This window comes from Pinus tabuliformis, chromosome 6 (genome assembly GCF_031772625.1).
Source record: "Pinus tabuliformis cultivar Carrire ecotype Pingquan chromosome 6, CPIR1, whole genome shotgun sequence".
Classification (NCBI taxonomy): Eukaryota; Viridiplantae; Streptophyta; class Pinopsida; order Pinales; family Pinaceae; genus Pinus; species Pinus tabuliformis.
In genome coordinates this window covers 1,295,686,745-1,295,704,038 of record NC_142292.1, presented here as the reverse complement: position 1 = coordinate 1,295,704,038, position 17,294 = coordinate 1,295,686,745, and positions in this window count along the sequence as shown.

Genomic DNA, 17,294 nt, shown 5'->3' with positions numbered 1-17,294 from the left:
AAGCCCCTTCTCCTTTGAATCTTTCACGAGGGATTTCCACTCCCTATTTAGAACCACCGGAGGGCACTCATACTTAGGTTCCTTATCCAAATGCACCATATATCGGTCCCACAAATGTTTTAAATGTAAGTCTACCTTCGAGGTACTCCAGTTTTGTTGAAGGTACCCTCACTGAATAGGCCAACCATCCTATTCATAAGTTTATCCTTCAACTTGGAACTTTGGTATTTCTAGTTTGTGCGAATGGTGGGCCCAAATATTTCCATGGTTAGGTCATATAAATGCTTATAGAATACAACGTTTTTTGCAAAATGATACTATCATTAGTTTAAAATAATCACAGATTATACGTTAATTTCAATTAGATTCTACTTAATATTTAAAACACTTCTTAAATACCTATAAGTTTCTCTAATTTCATGGGGACATGGTCATCATCTACCAAAAATGTAATCGATAGTGTTCCGTGCTAGTAACATGGGAAGATATAGGAAAACCCACTTCAAATTATACGATGGGATCATGATTTTCATCCACAACATCATGTGCAGATCTTGGCATATATTGTTTAGGCGGTGCAGATCCTGACATGTGTGGTTTAGCGGGTGTAACAGTCTCAGTGATCAGTGGGTCATTCACAGGTGTAACATCGGTGCTGCTACCAATGTCGACCCCCATAGTCACAACATGAGGATCATACTCCGTCAAAAACTCCCATAAAATGCAATGTTTTTTTATAAAGGATGAGATAATTAAAATCATAAATAAAAAAGTGGTATAATTAAATGAGTTTCTTAGCCCATAGTGATGAATTTTTCCCATCATGGTTTTGATTTGGCCTCTTATCTCTTTTGTCTACATCTCAATCAAAATTAAGGAACTGGGTTTCCTTTTAAATTTCATTTGAAGCTTCTTTCTTGTTTGGATCGGTTCAGTGGATAAAAAAATTGCTTCTTTACTAAGAACTTAATCAGAGGCATTTGTGGATTGCTCTGAGGCCGGTTCCTTCCCCTTGTCTCCTTGTTATCAAATAAGTGTGATTTGTAATTTTATTCCAACATCCTCAGCTATAAATATTCAAAGATTTGATTTTGGTGAAACATTTTAGATCAATAAAAATTTCCATTTTTTACATAAGAGGGGAAGTTTAGCAAGTTAAATACTTGCTCATAAATATTATGATATCTTGAAAGTTCATTATGACACATTAAAAAAAAATTCAAGCAGTTCATCCACAATTATTTATCAATATATTAATAATAAAACCACTACTCACATATGTTTAAAGTCATATAGAAACTTCACGTTATATCTTGGGCACTTGTATCTAAGAAAGAAAAAATATTTTTATACGGAAGTCTAAGGTTACATAAGGTCTAAGCTTGCAGTAAATACTACATTGTCTTAAAATGACGTATTAAAATGTTTCCTTAACTTGCAAGATGCGTGACAATATATTGTAGTAAATGACAAGCATAACATATAATAGAAATTGCTTACAAGTTAGGTAAAATAGAATACATGCCGCACCCATAATAGCAATGTTTGTATCTATTTGATTCAACTTTTAATCAATGAGAAACTCTTCCCACACAACTATTGATTTTATGGCACATATGAATACACGGTTTCTTTCACGCCCCTCGAATATGCAATTGGGTTGCTTATTTGTGGTCACAGGTGATGTACTATTTACAAACCCTACAATATTCACTGACACTTTTGACCTTCCTTCAATATATGTAGTTGCGCCTTTATTTTGATCATTGTCTTTTAGTTGTATATAATTTGTGGCCACGCCATATATTTGCATATTTTTGGTATATTGGAGTAGCCTTACCCAATCATTGTAGATGTAACAAGGTCTGAAATACTCCATCAATTCAGTTAATCTGTCGTAAGATACCTTTATGCCATCCATGGAAAATAGACCCAAACCATGTAATGATGATGGAGCAATGTGATATATCCTTTCATTGACAAAAAAACAGTGTTTATTTTAGGAAGATCCTTGGGTGCCCATTATTTCACTAGATGTTTGTATCTCAAGGGCACCTCCATGTCATCTATGCTCTCATTATCATAAGAACATGACCCCCCTTTAGCGAGAAAAAATTCCATGCGTCTATGGAATTTTCTTCTAATCTTTTCACCTCTAGTTGATCTCTGCCTATTAGATGATGTAACAAATGTTTGGTCAATTTCTTCTATCCTACCTAAACTTCTATCACTCAATGAAGATAGATCTAACAAATACCTATTTGGTTGAAAGTCCTATAACACTCCATAAAATGAGAGAAATTGTTAGTGAGTGTCATAAGGGATGTTGAGAAATGTCTTGATGAAACCACAAGAACATTATAATAGTACAAGTGAGTTACAAGGAAGTTCCAATGAGTTATAAGTGAGTTACAAGGAAGTTCCAAGTGAGTTACAAGGGAGTTACAAGGAAATGCCTACAATGAGTGCAAATATTACGGTAGAAAATGTTGCAAAATATGTCTTAGTCAATCCACAAATTGTATGAATGTTCACCAGAAATGTTTGCCATGAAATCCACGAATTTACAATGGTTATCTGTAAAAAAACACTTCTAAAAACCCACAAATATTTGCAAATGGGGGATTTGAAACTTGAAAAAATATCTTTGAGAGACATACTTGCACCCCTTAATTCTCTCAAGAAGTAAGGGTGTCTAAAAAAGACATCGTTTTTGGTTGTCAAGGCCCCAAATGGAAATTTGATTCTTGGCTCTAATACCAAGCTAATATGTGATGAAATCATTAGAAAAAGAATAAAAACTTGAATATTGGCTCTAATACCAAGCTAATATGTGAAGATATCATCAACAAAGCACAAGATAGTAGGGTAAATCATTGAAGGAAAATCATTATTTTTTTATTCATTTTTAGGTTTTACTTACATGGGAGATGAGATAGTCCATTACGAGTAGCTGGATTTATTATTTAAGTAACAAAGGTGTTAGCACATACAAATACTCTTTCTAATTATCCTTTTCCATGTTGATAGTAATATTGGGGTCCTAAAATAACATCATTCTGCTAGTTTAAGTTGGCACTGCCTTTTAATTTGGCAGCACTCATTTTAATGATATAAGAAGTTAGTGCTGCCTTTTAATTTGAAAACATTCATTTTAATGATATAAGAAGAAGGCATTGCCAAATCAAAAGGAAGCGAATGGTACCCTTGATGAAACATAAGTGATGCCAAATCAACAGACACCTAATGATACATATCATTTCAATAGGTGGTGCTACCAAAATAAAAGCCATGTGTTTTGATGATTTTAATAAGTCAAGTAACAAGGAACAATGAAGAAATAAGTTAAGTGGAGCATGCTGAATGCATTAGGTAGCATAACAATCATCATCATTTTGTGTTTTGATCTGTCACCTAAGGGTTTGATTCTTTTATGGCCAAGGAGGAGAGGTGGAGAATCATTACTATTGCTTGTGGGAACCCATGCAAAGGCCTACAGAGAGTAGAAGAGCCCAATGAAAAAGGGATAAGCCCTAACAATAGCAAGGAAGAAGATAGCTAAAGCTTTGTTGGTTATCGATCACCTTCAATAGTGCTATGGGTGCCATGACTAGGATAATTTTTAACAAAAAATGGGCCTCAAAGTCTAACCAAGTTTAGGTGAGGACACTAAGGGAATTATGCCCTAAATGGTGCTTCTTAGGTTCAATCACCATTAAAAACACATCCAATCAACAAAACATTCCCTCGCTTTGGTAAATTTTAATTATGAGTTGTTTACTAGGGGAAATTATGACATTATCGATAACACTAATGGGCATTGTGGTCTTAATAATTATTAAGGCTAACAAAGACCTTGGGAATTTAATAAAACTTCTTAGTTAAATCATTTTGAAAGATGCATTAAAACACCACATAGGACCTTTATATGGTATGCTTGGCCTCTAAATGAAATATGGCCACCATTTATTGGTTTTAGGAAATAATAATGGGTTTTGAGACTTGGATCATGGTTGAAAACAAAAACAAGGACCTTATGGAATAAAATTAACCTTCTAAGCCTTAAGCACTATGAATAAGGCCTACAACAATGTCACATCATCTCCTCTATGTGGGTGTTTCACCTCCAAGTGATATTCCAAGAGTAATTTGGTGGTTTTGCACAAAAAGGATGGGTAGAGGGGCCTTGACTATGTTTTGGAGAGGAAAATAGGTCATTTTTCCCTAGAGGAAGGTTTTAGTGCTAAAGATTTCTTTTTGAAACATGTCAAGGGGAGGGAGTTTTACATGTTTTTATTTTATTTTATTTAACAATAATGCATACATCTTATTGAAGTGTGTGCATTCCTATGAATTCAGAAAAAAAGTGGGATTGTCTCTTTTCCTTAACATGATGGTTGAGTTGGCTGCACAAACAAAAACATGCTAGTTTTTCTAGCCACCTAATATTATATTTTTTTTTGACAAGATTCCTAATATGATCCACATATTCATGATTAATGCAACTACACACTTATAAAGCTCTATATTTGGAATTCATACACAAGAGATGACTAAGACCTACATAGTAAGAGAAAACAATTGATTATGCTAGGACCCTCAAAGCCAATCTTAATGCTTGACATCACAATTTAAAAGCTTCAATAATTTTATTATTACTTTTTAAAATATAAAATTAGTTTCAAAAGAATACAAAATGTGTTGGTGCATAGGAAATTATTCTTATCACAACTAAGTAAATTGTTAAAATAATTTTTTACATTTATGTACTAAACTAACATCTTAATGCAAATATAAGAAATATAATGTAGAGGAAAAGCAACATGACTTTTTTAGATTTATTTCAAAGCTATGCACATTTTCCATAAATAAAAATTATATGTTTCAAAAGATAATTGGACCCAAATCCAAAATATAAGATACTCAAACAATTTTAGTCAACTCCATAGTCTCATTAAAATATCCATCAAAGTCTGGGGAGATTGGGGCAAGATGGGTTCTTTCTCACCTCAATGAAGAAAGAGAGATAAAATTTTCTTGGGGCTTAGGGTTGTTGACCAATAACCAGGTAGAGTGCCATGCGCTTTGGCAAGGTTTGGAATTGGCTCTCGTCAATAATTTCCAGTCCTTAAAGGTCTTTGGAGACTCTAAGATTGTCATTCAACAAGTGTTAAAAAATATTTAGAATGATGATCCTTGGATTCCTCCCTTCCTGCATCGAATTAATTTTTTAATTAATCATTTTGTTAATATATATTTTCACCATATCAAACGAAATCTGAATGTTGAAGCTGATATTATAGCAAATTGGGGTGTATTATTAAAGTGTGGGGAATTAAGGATAAACGGTGAGGATATAATCATCAAACCTCCACCATAATGTACAATAGTCAGATGGGAATTTCTCGAGCCTTGAGGATTATTAAAATTGGGAATAGATATTTGATTATAATAATCATGCCGGACACCTTTGAGTTAAGAACCTTATTAAATAAGGTAGTACATGAGAGGCGTTCCATTATTGTAGAGAACTGGGCCTTCTCACCCAGCTGGAGCAGTGACGCAAGTCTGAATTCTGCAAAGGATAGATGGACAAGTTGTGAATTGAATAACATGGTATATCAAATGTGCAAACCCATATCCTCTGATCCAAAGTATCAATTTGGTGGTAGGCAGTGTTTGGAAAACCAAAGGTTTAGGGCCAAAAATTTAATGTATCTAACACAAGTGGTTTTGGCTAAAGCATTAGCTTTCAATGCAACAGGACTATGGAATTTGGGAAGGAAGGGAATTTTGTCATTATATATAGAGCACAAGGCATTGAAATACTACATTACGAAGGAAATTCAAATTTTAGGTGCGTTGAGCTAGCAAATTTAGAGAATTTAGGTGGAAATGGAGTGGAAAGAGGGGGAAGTCGGAGAGGAGCTCGTCTCCACTATGGCTAGGCTTGCAGGAATGGTGGAATTCATGACCAACTTGATATATAGTATTGCTGAGATGTAATTGGTGGAGACATGCATCTATAAGGAACTACTATCATGAATGTTGGAGCTTAAAATGGAGTGTCTATAGTTAGACTTCGATATTCTTGAGTTTAGAGTTGATAATATCAGAAAAATAGGGGATGAAGGTAAACCAATGCGCAATAAAGCTTTCATTGATGATATTAAGTACATGTTGAATGGGGAGCTCATGGAGAATGATGATGAGAACGTGAAAAACATTGAAGAGAGTGAAGAGCATCCTGTAGTGGGCTTCGAGGAAGATCAAGTAGCTCCAGCCAGGGAGGATCCATAATGTTTATCTCTAATTTTAGTATGGACATATGTATTGTCAATTCATAGCCTATAATGGTGGTTTTTAGAGGGTATATGGGAGAAGAGTTTTTAGAATAATAGTAACTAGTAAATTAGAAATATATTACGTAGAGGGGTGGGGATTTTGGACAAATGGAGATTTTTTGGCACAAGATGTAAAAGGTTATGGCCTTCAAACTAGATATTTATAATTCCAATCATACCAGCCCCTCTTAAAAATAAAAATAAATATCCATCAATGTCATATTGCAAGGAATTGATGTCTTTTACGAGCGTCCTTGATATTGTCGCTAATGTGGTAGATACTTGCTACATTCCAATTTATTTTCCTTGAATATAATGGATAAAAATTGTTGGGGAGGGTTTTGGACTATTATTTCCCTTTGATGACCTAATCTAATTTTTTCCTCTTCTTTTCCATTTATTCTACCCATTATTCTGTTCTAACTGTTGGTTGACCTCTAAGATAATGGATGTAAATTCATTACATGGATAAAGGGGTGTGTAGAAATCCTTGAGGCTAGGCATAAGTTTCTCTTCTTACTCACAAGTGAAGCTAACAAACTCCAAGAGATTGTTCTTAGACCCTTTTTACTATGATCCTTGGTTATTGAGGTTATCTACACATTTTTTTGTAATACTTAACCTCTTCCATTAGCTTAAGATTGTCTCTTCATAACCTTGTGTCAAGTTGTAGGGTCTAATCCATTGGAACCCTAGACATAGGTTTTTAAAGGATTTTGTACATCCTTGTTTCACTTATCCGCAAACACAAATATGCCTCTTTTCCTTGACCGCAGACCCAATGAGGGGTTTTCTATTGTTGTAGGTGATTTAAGAGCTAATTCTATGGTTTTTGCAAGCCTCCATCCATCATCATAGGGGTTTCTTGCTCTGGTCTTGGACTAGATCACTTGGAGGGTGCCTCTAGCCTTAGCCGCAGGCCTTGGAGGGCTCACAAACTTGTTGCATTTGATCCTCATACTAATCCACTTTTTTTCAGGCCCAATCAAAATTATTGCAAGCGTTTATCATTTTTTTAACTTGGAAACTTGTCATTACTTCATTGAAAGGCTTTGTATTTGGTTAATAGGCTAATTGTGGTTGATTGCAGGCTAGTGTTGCTTGGTGGAGGGGTTACATTTCTTGTTTGAAGGTAAAAAATTATCATTTGAGCACTTAACTAGGCATACCAACCCTTGGAGTGAGGCCACAAGGCCTTGTGTCCTTGATTCTTCTCTAGTTGTCACCTATTGCAAACTATCCTAACATATCAAATCTGAAGTGTTGCATACATAGGCTAATCACATTGAAACCTGATAATCATAGGCCTAAAAACAATAAAATTTGTCACACATAAATCACAAAAGGTTAAACTGTCCATAATCTAAATTGAAGGAGGAATATATACATTGGGAGACTTTAGGAGGAATATAATTACTAGGCTTGTTCAATTCTCCCTCATAAAATTTTATTCATTTTCTCTACAGGAGGGGTCTTCGCTCATGAAAAAAAGAGGGATTTCACTTGTGAATGTGGCAGAAAGGGAAATAGCTCAGAAATGTAGACAACTCTTCTTCAAAATTTTGATTAATGGATTTCAATGACTTCTCTCTTGATTTCAAATACACTTCAAAGGAATACGTTCAAGTTGCCTTATGCTTAAGGGAGAAAGAAATACACGATTTAGTTAAACTTTTTTTTTCTTTTTTTTATTTACAAATGGCCATTGAAGGAGACTCGGTCTTGTCCTTCAAATAAACCTTACGACCCCCTTAGGAAATGGAATACAACTTCTTAAAGTTCACGGCCCTACAGAGAAGATACAATATCAACTTTTAATTAATTTTTTATAATTAACGTGTAGAAAATTCTAAGCCCTAGACTCTTAAATATTTTGATAATTCTCCAAGCAAGAAATATCTCAGATATGAGAGTGAAAGACAAATTTATTGAGCCCTTGGCTAAGACACATTTGCTTCCACAAAGGTCTATGGTTCTTTTGAGAAGATGTGATCTTACAACCGAGGCCCCAATTTTGTGTTGCTTGGGTGAAACGCTGACTAAGAAATTGACCTTTGATTAAACCCTAAAAATGAATACATTCAAGTTGCCTTACGCTTAGAGGAGAAGGAAATACACGATTTGTATTAACTTAAAAAAAATCGAAAATGGCCACCAAGGATACTCGGTCTTTTCATTAAAATAAATATTATGCCCCCTTAGAAAATGAAATGTGACCTCTGAAAATTCACAAAGTTGCAAAGAAAATAAGCTCAAAAATTTTAATTAACTTTTTATAATTAACCTGTGAAAAATATAAGCCCTAAACTCTTAAATATTTTGATAATTCTCCAAGCAAGAAAGGTTTCAAATCTGAGAGTGAAAGATGACTTTCTTGAGCCCTTGGCTAAGAGACATTTGCTTCCATAAAGGTCTTAACCAATGCGATGCCACAAAACAAGAATAATTGAATTAGCTACTTACTTGCATATTTGTTGCCCCTTTGTGCCACCACCTACCCACACTTGCCACCCCCTTTTCATGAATAAATAATGCATAAAAAAATAATATAATAATTAATTGATTAATTAGCTAATTAAACTTAATAAAAATTAATTATTTAAATGAAAGGTCAAAATGCATGACCAATCAAACCCTCGTGACTAGTCAATGCCTATTTAGGCACACCGTGGTATCATACTTACACAAAATTTACTTACTGGAGTTCTCCTCTACAATGGTCTCGGAGTTATCAATCTTCTCGACTTGTGTTGCACCCATTCTACGTGTTTTTCAGTTTGATGTGTCTCTATCGTTGTTGTTCACCACTTATTTTATCCATCCCAAACTTCTGCTGCCTGTTCACCCACACATAATTGTTATCCTCCCTGTTATGTTGTTTCCTATCCCCACTTGAGCCCTCATTCATACTTGTACATTTCATCCAACAAAGCGAAAACCATCCCTCCCGATTGCTAGTCTGTCCCAACCATGTCTCCACGCTGATCTGATACTGAAGTTGTCATCTTTCATTGTCTCCCATTCCCATCCACAACCTTCCTGCTACCAATAGACACCATATGTTGTCACTATTAATCCCTTTCCATCACACCAACGTCACTTATTGTGTCCGAATAGACACCCCGATCCAGTCACGTGTCTTCCCTGACTATTTACCTACTGCATCACCATTGTCGACTGTTGTCTATTGAGCCAACCCGTTTACCGTCATACCTCAAACATAACAAGTCATGATGTTTTTTTTTACTCATTATGTTGGGTTTAAAATTTATAACTATATAGTTATTTTATGTAGTTATAAGAACTTTAATATTTTTTTAACCATATATATATATATATAACAAAATGGGGAATAATAATGACGACACCAATTCAAAAAAAATTCAAGAATAACTCGACAATGTATGACGACGCCTCGAAAATGTTGAAAAGAAGTAGGAAGAATTAGGAGAAGGTCAAAATAGGATAGTTATGACTCAAGAAGTAATGGAAAATGATATTAAAAAAGTAAATAATATTGAGAGAATGTTTCTAGGCATACAAACCCAGTTCATGGGAGGATTTACTCCAATTTTTAATACTTTAATTACTCAAGAACCAACACAAAGTCCCAAGACTGAAGAAGGCGAAGATTTTTCAAATCATTAAATTCTGCAAATGCCGCAAATACACTTCTCAAGAAGTCAGTACTATACAAAATTTCTAGAAAAAGACTACCACCGAATTAAAAGAGAATTACCTAAGTATGATGGTAAAGATCATAGAGGCACTATTGTGTGGGTTAATAAAATGGAGTCCATTTTTGAGTTAAACCTACCAATAGGTGAGCGAGAAAAGATCATGATTGCACCAAACAACTTGGAAGCCGAAGCATATGATTGGTTCCTATGGTGGTCCAAAAAATGTGAAGCTCATTCATTCCTTTTTGTGGATGCTCTGCTAAAAAGGTTTCATGACGAAGAAGAAGATGATATCTATGAAAAATTTGTTCATCTCAAGCAAAAAGGGCCTGTAAGCGAATAAACCCATGAATGGGAAGTATTCGCTGTAAGACAAAGATGATTTTCTGATGAATAAATGCTAAAAATTTATAGATGTGGACTTAAGGAGTATATCCGAGTAGAATTTAAGTTGTACAAGCCCAAAAATATTGAAGAAGCCAGACATGCAACAATAATTATTGAGAAAAAACATAAGTTCAAAATATCATCATTCAAGGAAGATGAAGGCCAACAACAATAGTCAGGAAAAAAAGAAACAAACAAAAGTAGGTATTGTTAAGACAAATGGAGATTAGGATACAAATGTCTTAACAAGAAGTTGTATACTTATGAAGTTGATAAGGAATAAAACACTTCAAGTAATGAGTCAGAGAAAAGGATAAAAACTAAAAATAATTGTTGCAAGTGTGGAGAAAATTGGACACTGTCATAAATGTGAAGGCACATCCCTACGCCACTATAAAATAGTAGATGGGAAGCAAGTTGAAGTACAAGAACGTGATGAAGAAATGATTGTCACACACAGTAAAGGTTTAGATTCTGAGGAACCTTCATTAGCCACAATCTCATGTTTCCAACAAAATCAGGGTGAAGAAATCAATTCTTCAAAAATTAAAAAACCACAAGTCACTGCAAAATATGTTCCACCACACCTTCCGAAGCAGAGAAAACTGTCTCCAATTCAAAATAACATTAATCTTACTAATCTACCAACAAGCATTACAAGGAGATTATGCCCTAAAAACCTAAATATTAAAGGGCTCATAAGAGGCAAAAATGTTAATATACTTATAGATTTTGGTAGTACTCACAATGGTATAAACATTGGTCTTTCTAAACAAATCAATCTTTGTACATGCCCAATCAAGGACTTGACCATGTATGTCACTACTAGGAAAAAGTTCAAATAAATAGGAGAATTCCATAAGGTTTCAATCCAAATACAAGAACTAGGGCTATATCTATTTGCCTTTCTACTCAAAGGAATATATGTAGTTCTAGGTGCAGAATGGTTAATACAACTAGGAATCTATACTACAAACCTTAAATAAAAACTCATGGAGTTTAACTGGCAAGGATGAAATTATAAATTATATGGTGTTAACACTCCTAGCTTCAAGTAAGGTACAAATACTCATGAGGACTTCACTAGTCAATGTAAGGATGTCACTCCATAGAAACATGTTCAACTAGAGAAAACATTTCTGGTTATCCTTTGAGGACAAAGCATCTGTAAAGGGGGTGGCAATGTTATGAAAAAATAATTCATAAAAAGAATAATATAATAATTAATTAATTAGTTAATTAAACTTAACAAAAATTAATTATGTAAATCAAAGGTCAAAATGCATGACCAATCAAACCCTCGTGACCAGTCAATGCCTATTTAGGCACACCGTCCGAGGGAATGTAACTCACCATTCATATTTTTTATCAATAATACAATAACTTACTGGAGTTATCCTCTACAGACCTTCTCTAATGCCCTAATGCCCTCATGCCTTGCTTGAATGCCCCTACTCTACTCTGCTTGATTAGCTATAAGAACCCTTTTAGGTTAATGCTCTAGTCACAAATTAATCCACAACGTTATACCATATATATATATATATATATATATATATATATATATATATATATATATATATATATATATATAGATATATATATATATATATCTATATATCTATATATATATATATATATATATATATATATATATATATATATATATATATATATATATATAGATATATATATATATTATTTTTTTTAAGCTGTGGTTCACGGTCACTGAGTGGCCGCTACATCCACGGGAAAATATCAGGGCAGATCCACCCGAAGGGATCTGCCCGTCGGCGAATCTTAACAGGCCTAACCCTGAGGGCATCGAGGAGATTTGACCCCGTGACCTCCCAAACTGGGAAAGTGCTTTAGCAACGGGAACTCGACCATTTGAGCTATCCCTTGGGGCTGTTATACCATATATATTATATATAATATATATATTAATATTTTTTAAAGGATAGTAAGTATTAATATTTCATTAGTATATACAGTTAGGTGATTAGGAACAGTTGTAGGGTTATAGGATAGTGTGAGGAGTTGTTTATGCAAGCCCAATTTTTAGCCTGCTTTAAAAAACCCACAACGTCCAGACTTGTCACATAACCGTGCTTCCTTAAAACCATTAAAATGATCTTGTGGGATATAAATTGTTTTATAAATGTTGTAGGAGGATTTAACAAATAGTGGGAGGATTCAAGGGATGTGGCTCAACCCTTCGATAGACAATCAGAGCCAAATTCATTTCTAAATATCCCATAGAGTCAAAATATGCATACAAGGCATAACCAACCAACACTAGAACCATCACGACTAAGCTCATTATCTTTAAATTAATTATAGCCAAACCCCAAAGGAGCCCACAACCTCAACTTCCATAGTTCACAAGTGCACAAGAGAGGAATTGTAGTGTAATCCCATACATGTAAGCCTGCATGCCCCATTAACACACAATCTCACTCTAATTTTAATTCCCATTTCTCATTCCTTTAGGGTTAAAGCTCTGGGCTAGCCCACTACTATCATTTCTTCTGCTATTTCCACATAACCCCTTCCACGTTAGCTCTCTCTTTTAGCATCAGCAAAATGGAAAGGCATTCACAAAAACCCTGTCGTAATAGAAATGTTGGGCATGACCCATATCTGAATGCTTTGGCTCATTCTTTAATGCCTCTGGGATGCCACCAAAATTCCAACTCAAAACATGAATTAACTTTATAAAATCATCAGGATAGAAGCCACCAGGTAGATCCCACTTATTCTGCCAATCCCATGTCCCCATGCCTTTCCTATTGGGTGACTTCCATGTTAGTTTGATGCCTAGTCAACCCGACTCTTTCCATAAACGTTCCTCTCTTGTCCTTCTGGGATGAAACCTTCGACTCGACGCTGTCAAAATCCCTCTCCTGACTCTATAAAATTCTGTCTCCTCGCTCTGTCAAATGAAAACCTCGTCGAGACTTCAAAAGATGAAGTGTTTGTTCCTTCCACATGCATATTTGGGTTTTGGATCCATTAATGTTTCAACACCCATTTATCACTACTGTAACCCCTCCACTCGTATAGTAATTATACAAGACTTAGTAGCTCTATCAACATGATTATGTCTGTAATATTATATGTGGATACATATGCGGCAACACTACACAATGATTGCAGAAGGACTAGTTTCTCTTTAAGCTTCTGATTAAAAATCCTCTCACATTCTACACTTTCACTGCACCACTATGATACAAATCTCGATCTAGCCTCCTTTGTGTTCATTAACGTACTTCCACTGTGCTCCAATCCTACACAATTACATATGTAAATCCCTCTAGGGATTCAGTCACGAACTATTGCATTTTCACATTAATCATAGTTACAAGGACTAATTCCACATTATAATAGTGTTTTCAAACAATAAGAAAATTTTTACTTCATACAATTAACACTCAACATATCATTTCCTTTATTGATCTAACTAACTCTTAGATCTCTCTAACTTTCCAAAATACTCTTGAGTTCTCTATTTAGAAGAGATCTAATTACATCAATCCTCACTTGAATAAATTATGTACATTTATCCTAAAAAAATTAGGAAAATACATTAAATTAAGCAATTCCACACAATATATAACTAACTCCCTTGGTAAACAAAAAGACCCTTATGCTAGTTAAAATTTGTTTTTACTTGGAAGTGGAATGTTGCTGCACAATACTCTCAAGGTGAAAAATAATCATGGTCTCCTAACCATGTTTTATTGAAGTAAATGTTGCCTGGATCCCAAACTTTGGTTTGCAGTTGATCCTTCTCTTTGTCATGTTGTTGCTTCACTGTTGTCTTCTTCATCCTTCCAGGCTTCCATATTTTGTGTTGCAGTCTTCCTCCTTCTTTGTGGATGTAATATTGCTCCACCATATGAAATATTCTTTCCCTTATTTTTATCTACTTCAAACTCTTCTTATGCTGAGGTTCTTTCAACATTAGCTTCCTCATCTCTTCGATCTCCATGTCCAACTGGTTTTCAGGCTAGTTCATACTTTGCAATCCTTTTTTATTTTCTTGTTGAACTTTGCTACTAATATTCCTGATTTGTTGTTGCGATACCTTCTCCTCATATTCCCTCAAGCTATTGGAACCTGCCTTGTTTTCACTTCTTCTGAGATCTCCTACAACATGATTTCCCATGGTAATCTTCAACTCTGATTCCTTTGTAATGGGATTGGTTCCTTTTGCTCCAATGTTATCATTTTCATCTTCTATAGAATCTTTCAATATTTTTCCATCTCTGACATCCGCAAAAATTTTCTCCAATAGGAATTCCTCGATCTCATTCATCTCCTCCAACAACTTCACTTCTTTATCAACCTGTAAAAATATATCATTTGAATGTTGTTCATTACCTAAATTCACAGAAAAATCATTAGTCTCAAACACAGAAGGCTCCTTAGCCTCATTTGATGCCTCTATTAGCACATCCTCATTTTGATCTGAACTAACCGAATAGTTAATCAAACGATCAATAAATATATTCTCCACATCTTTGGCTTCTTCTTCAGTAATGTACAAGTCTTGTTCATAAAAAATAAAATTATACTGAGCTACTCTGAGTTCTCTTACTTTAACATACATTCTATACCTCAATTATTTATGTAATAAAGGACATATCACTTTCTTCTGCCTCATCATCCATCCATATCTCTGGGTTCCTTGGGTTTCCTGTAACATTTGTTTCAAAAAATTAAACTCTAATTTCCACTCAGTCATCTCTCTCTTGAATTCTTCACCACTCATACATTTTTATAACAACTGCCTTGGTATTCCTTTCTCCTCGAAAGTGATTCTTTCCTGATCCCATCATATGACCATGAATAATAATTTTACCTTCTGCTTATTCTTCTTGTGAACTCTCCTTGTTCACCTGTGAGCTGCAACAAGCCTTTCTCTCATAGCAAGTCCGACACCTACTACCAATACCTCACTAAGCTTCCTTCTGAGCTCAAACTTTTGGTATTTCTGGTTCCTTCTCTGGAACTTCTTCCTCTCTTTCTCGAGGCAATTCTACCTAATTCACTATGGAATTTCCTCTCTGATAACTTCTACCCAACTTATACTTGTTGGAAGTCACCCTTCTTCTAGTTCCCTACAGTAGAACCTCTTCCCCTTCTCCAGAGCACATCTTCTTCCAAATTTCAAGTTGTTAGGTTGCTGCAATTTCCTCTGCTCACTTCTCCTTGAAAACTTTGTTGTCCTCACCTCTTTTCTACAACAATGGAATTTTGTTTCTGGTTTTTGTCACAATCCTCTTTTCAAGAACTATGCTTGTTAGATGGCTATCACCTGCAAACATAAATATTTATGACCAGAGTTGACACAAAATAAAACATCATAATATATGTACCAAGATCCTCAATAATATTCTTGTTGGTCCACTCCTTTGAACCAATTCGCCTCCAAAAACTTTTGTTCAAAACAAAATTGGCCAAAAGTATGTCATTTCTTCCATCTCCTTGCCATGTCTCTGCATTGTTACATCATAATGCAAGCCTGCTTTATCTAACTACTCAACTATTTATCCTTCCTCTCTTAAAAGAAATCTTAAAAAAATAATTCTTTCAAACTTCATCTTAATGTTAAAATGAAATCAAAACAAACTGCAATATAATCTTACTCTGTTTTCTCTTTCAAGAGCTCTATATATGCTATTTCTACCTCCATGATTGCAGTACTTCAATATCCTTTCAAGAACTTCCTCCAAGATCTCATCCTTTCAACATATATATATATATATATATATTTATATTTTTGTGTTTGAATATATATAAATTGCAGATTAAACAAATTTACCTTTCTTTTGAATTCCTCCAGATCTAATTCTGCTACAACTCCACTTTCTTCTTCTATATTCTAAGATTTTCAAATCATTCATGCTCCAATACCACTCGATGCAAGTCCAATTTTGAGTCTGCTTTAAATAACCCATAGTTCCCAGACTTGTCACATAACTGTGCTTCCTTAAACTTTTTAAAATGATCTTGTGGGATATAAATAGTTTTATAAATATAATGGGAGGATTTAAGGGATGTGGTTCAACTGTTTGATAAACAATCAGAGCCAAAATCCTTTCCAAATTCCCTAAGATTCAAAATATGCATATAAGGCATAGTCAACCAATAATAGAAACATCACGGTTGAGATCATTTTATTTAAATTAATTATACCCAAACCCCAAAGAACCCCGCAACCTCAACTAACATAGATCACAAGCACGCAAGAGAGGAATTATAGTATAAGTCCCAACACGTATGCCCGCACACCTCCTTAACATACAAAATCACTCTAATTCTAATCTCCACTTCTCATTCCTCTGGGGTTAAAGCTCTAGGATGACCCATTACTGTCACCGCTTTTGCTGCTTCCACATAACCCATGCAACATGAGCTTGTTTTCTTAACGTTAGCGCAATTTAAAGGCATTCATAATAATCCCGTTGGAATATAAATTCCAGGCGGGACCCACATATGAATGCTCTGGCCCATTCTTTCAAGCCTCCAGGATGCCAACAAAAATTTCGGCTTGAAACAAGAATTGAATTTATAAAATCGTCGGGATAGAAGCCAACGAGTGAACCCCACTTATTTTGCTAGTTCCATGTCTTCGCGCCATTCCTATTGGGCGACTTACACTTAGGTCGACACCTAGTTAGCTTAATTCTTTCCATAAACATTCCCCTCTCATCCTTCCACGGTGAAACCTCCGACCTATCACTATCAAATGGAACCTTCTTGGGGGCTTCAAAAGAGGAATTGTTTGTTCCTTTTCCCTGCATATTTGGGATTTGGCTCCATTAATTTTTCAACGTTCATTTTTCACTCTTGCAACCCATCCACTTGTATAGTA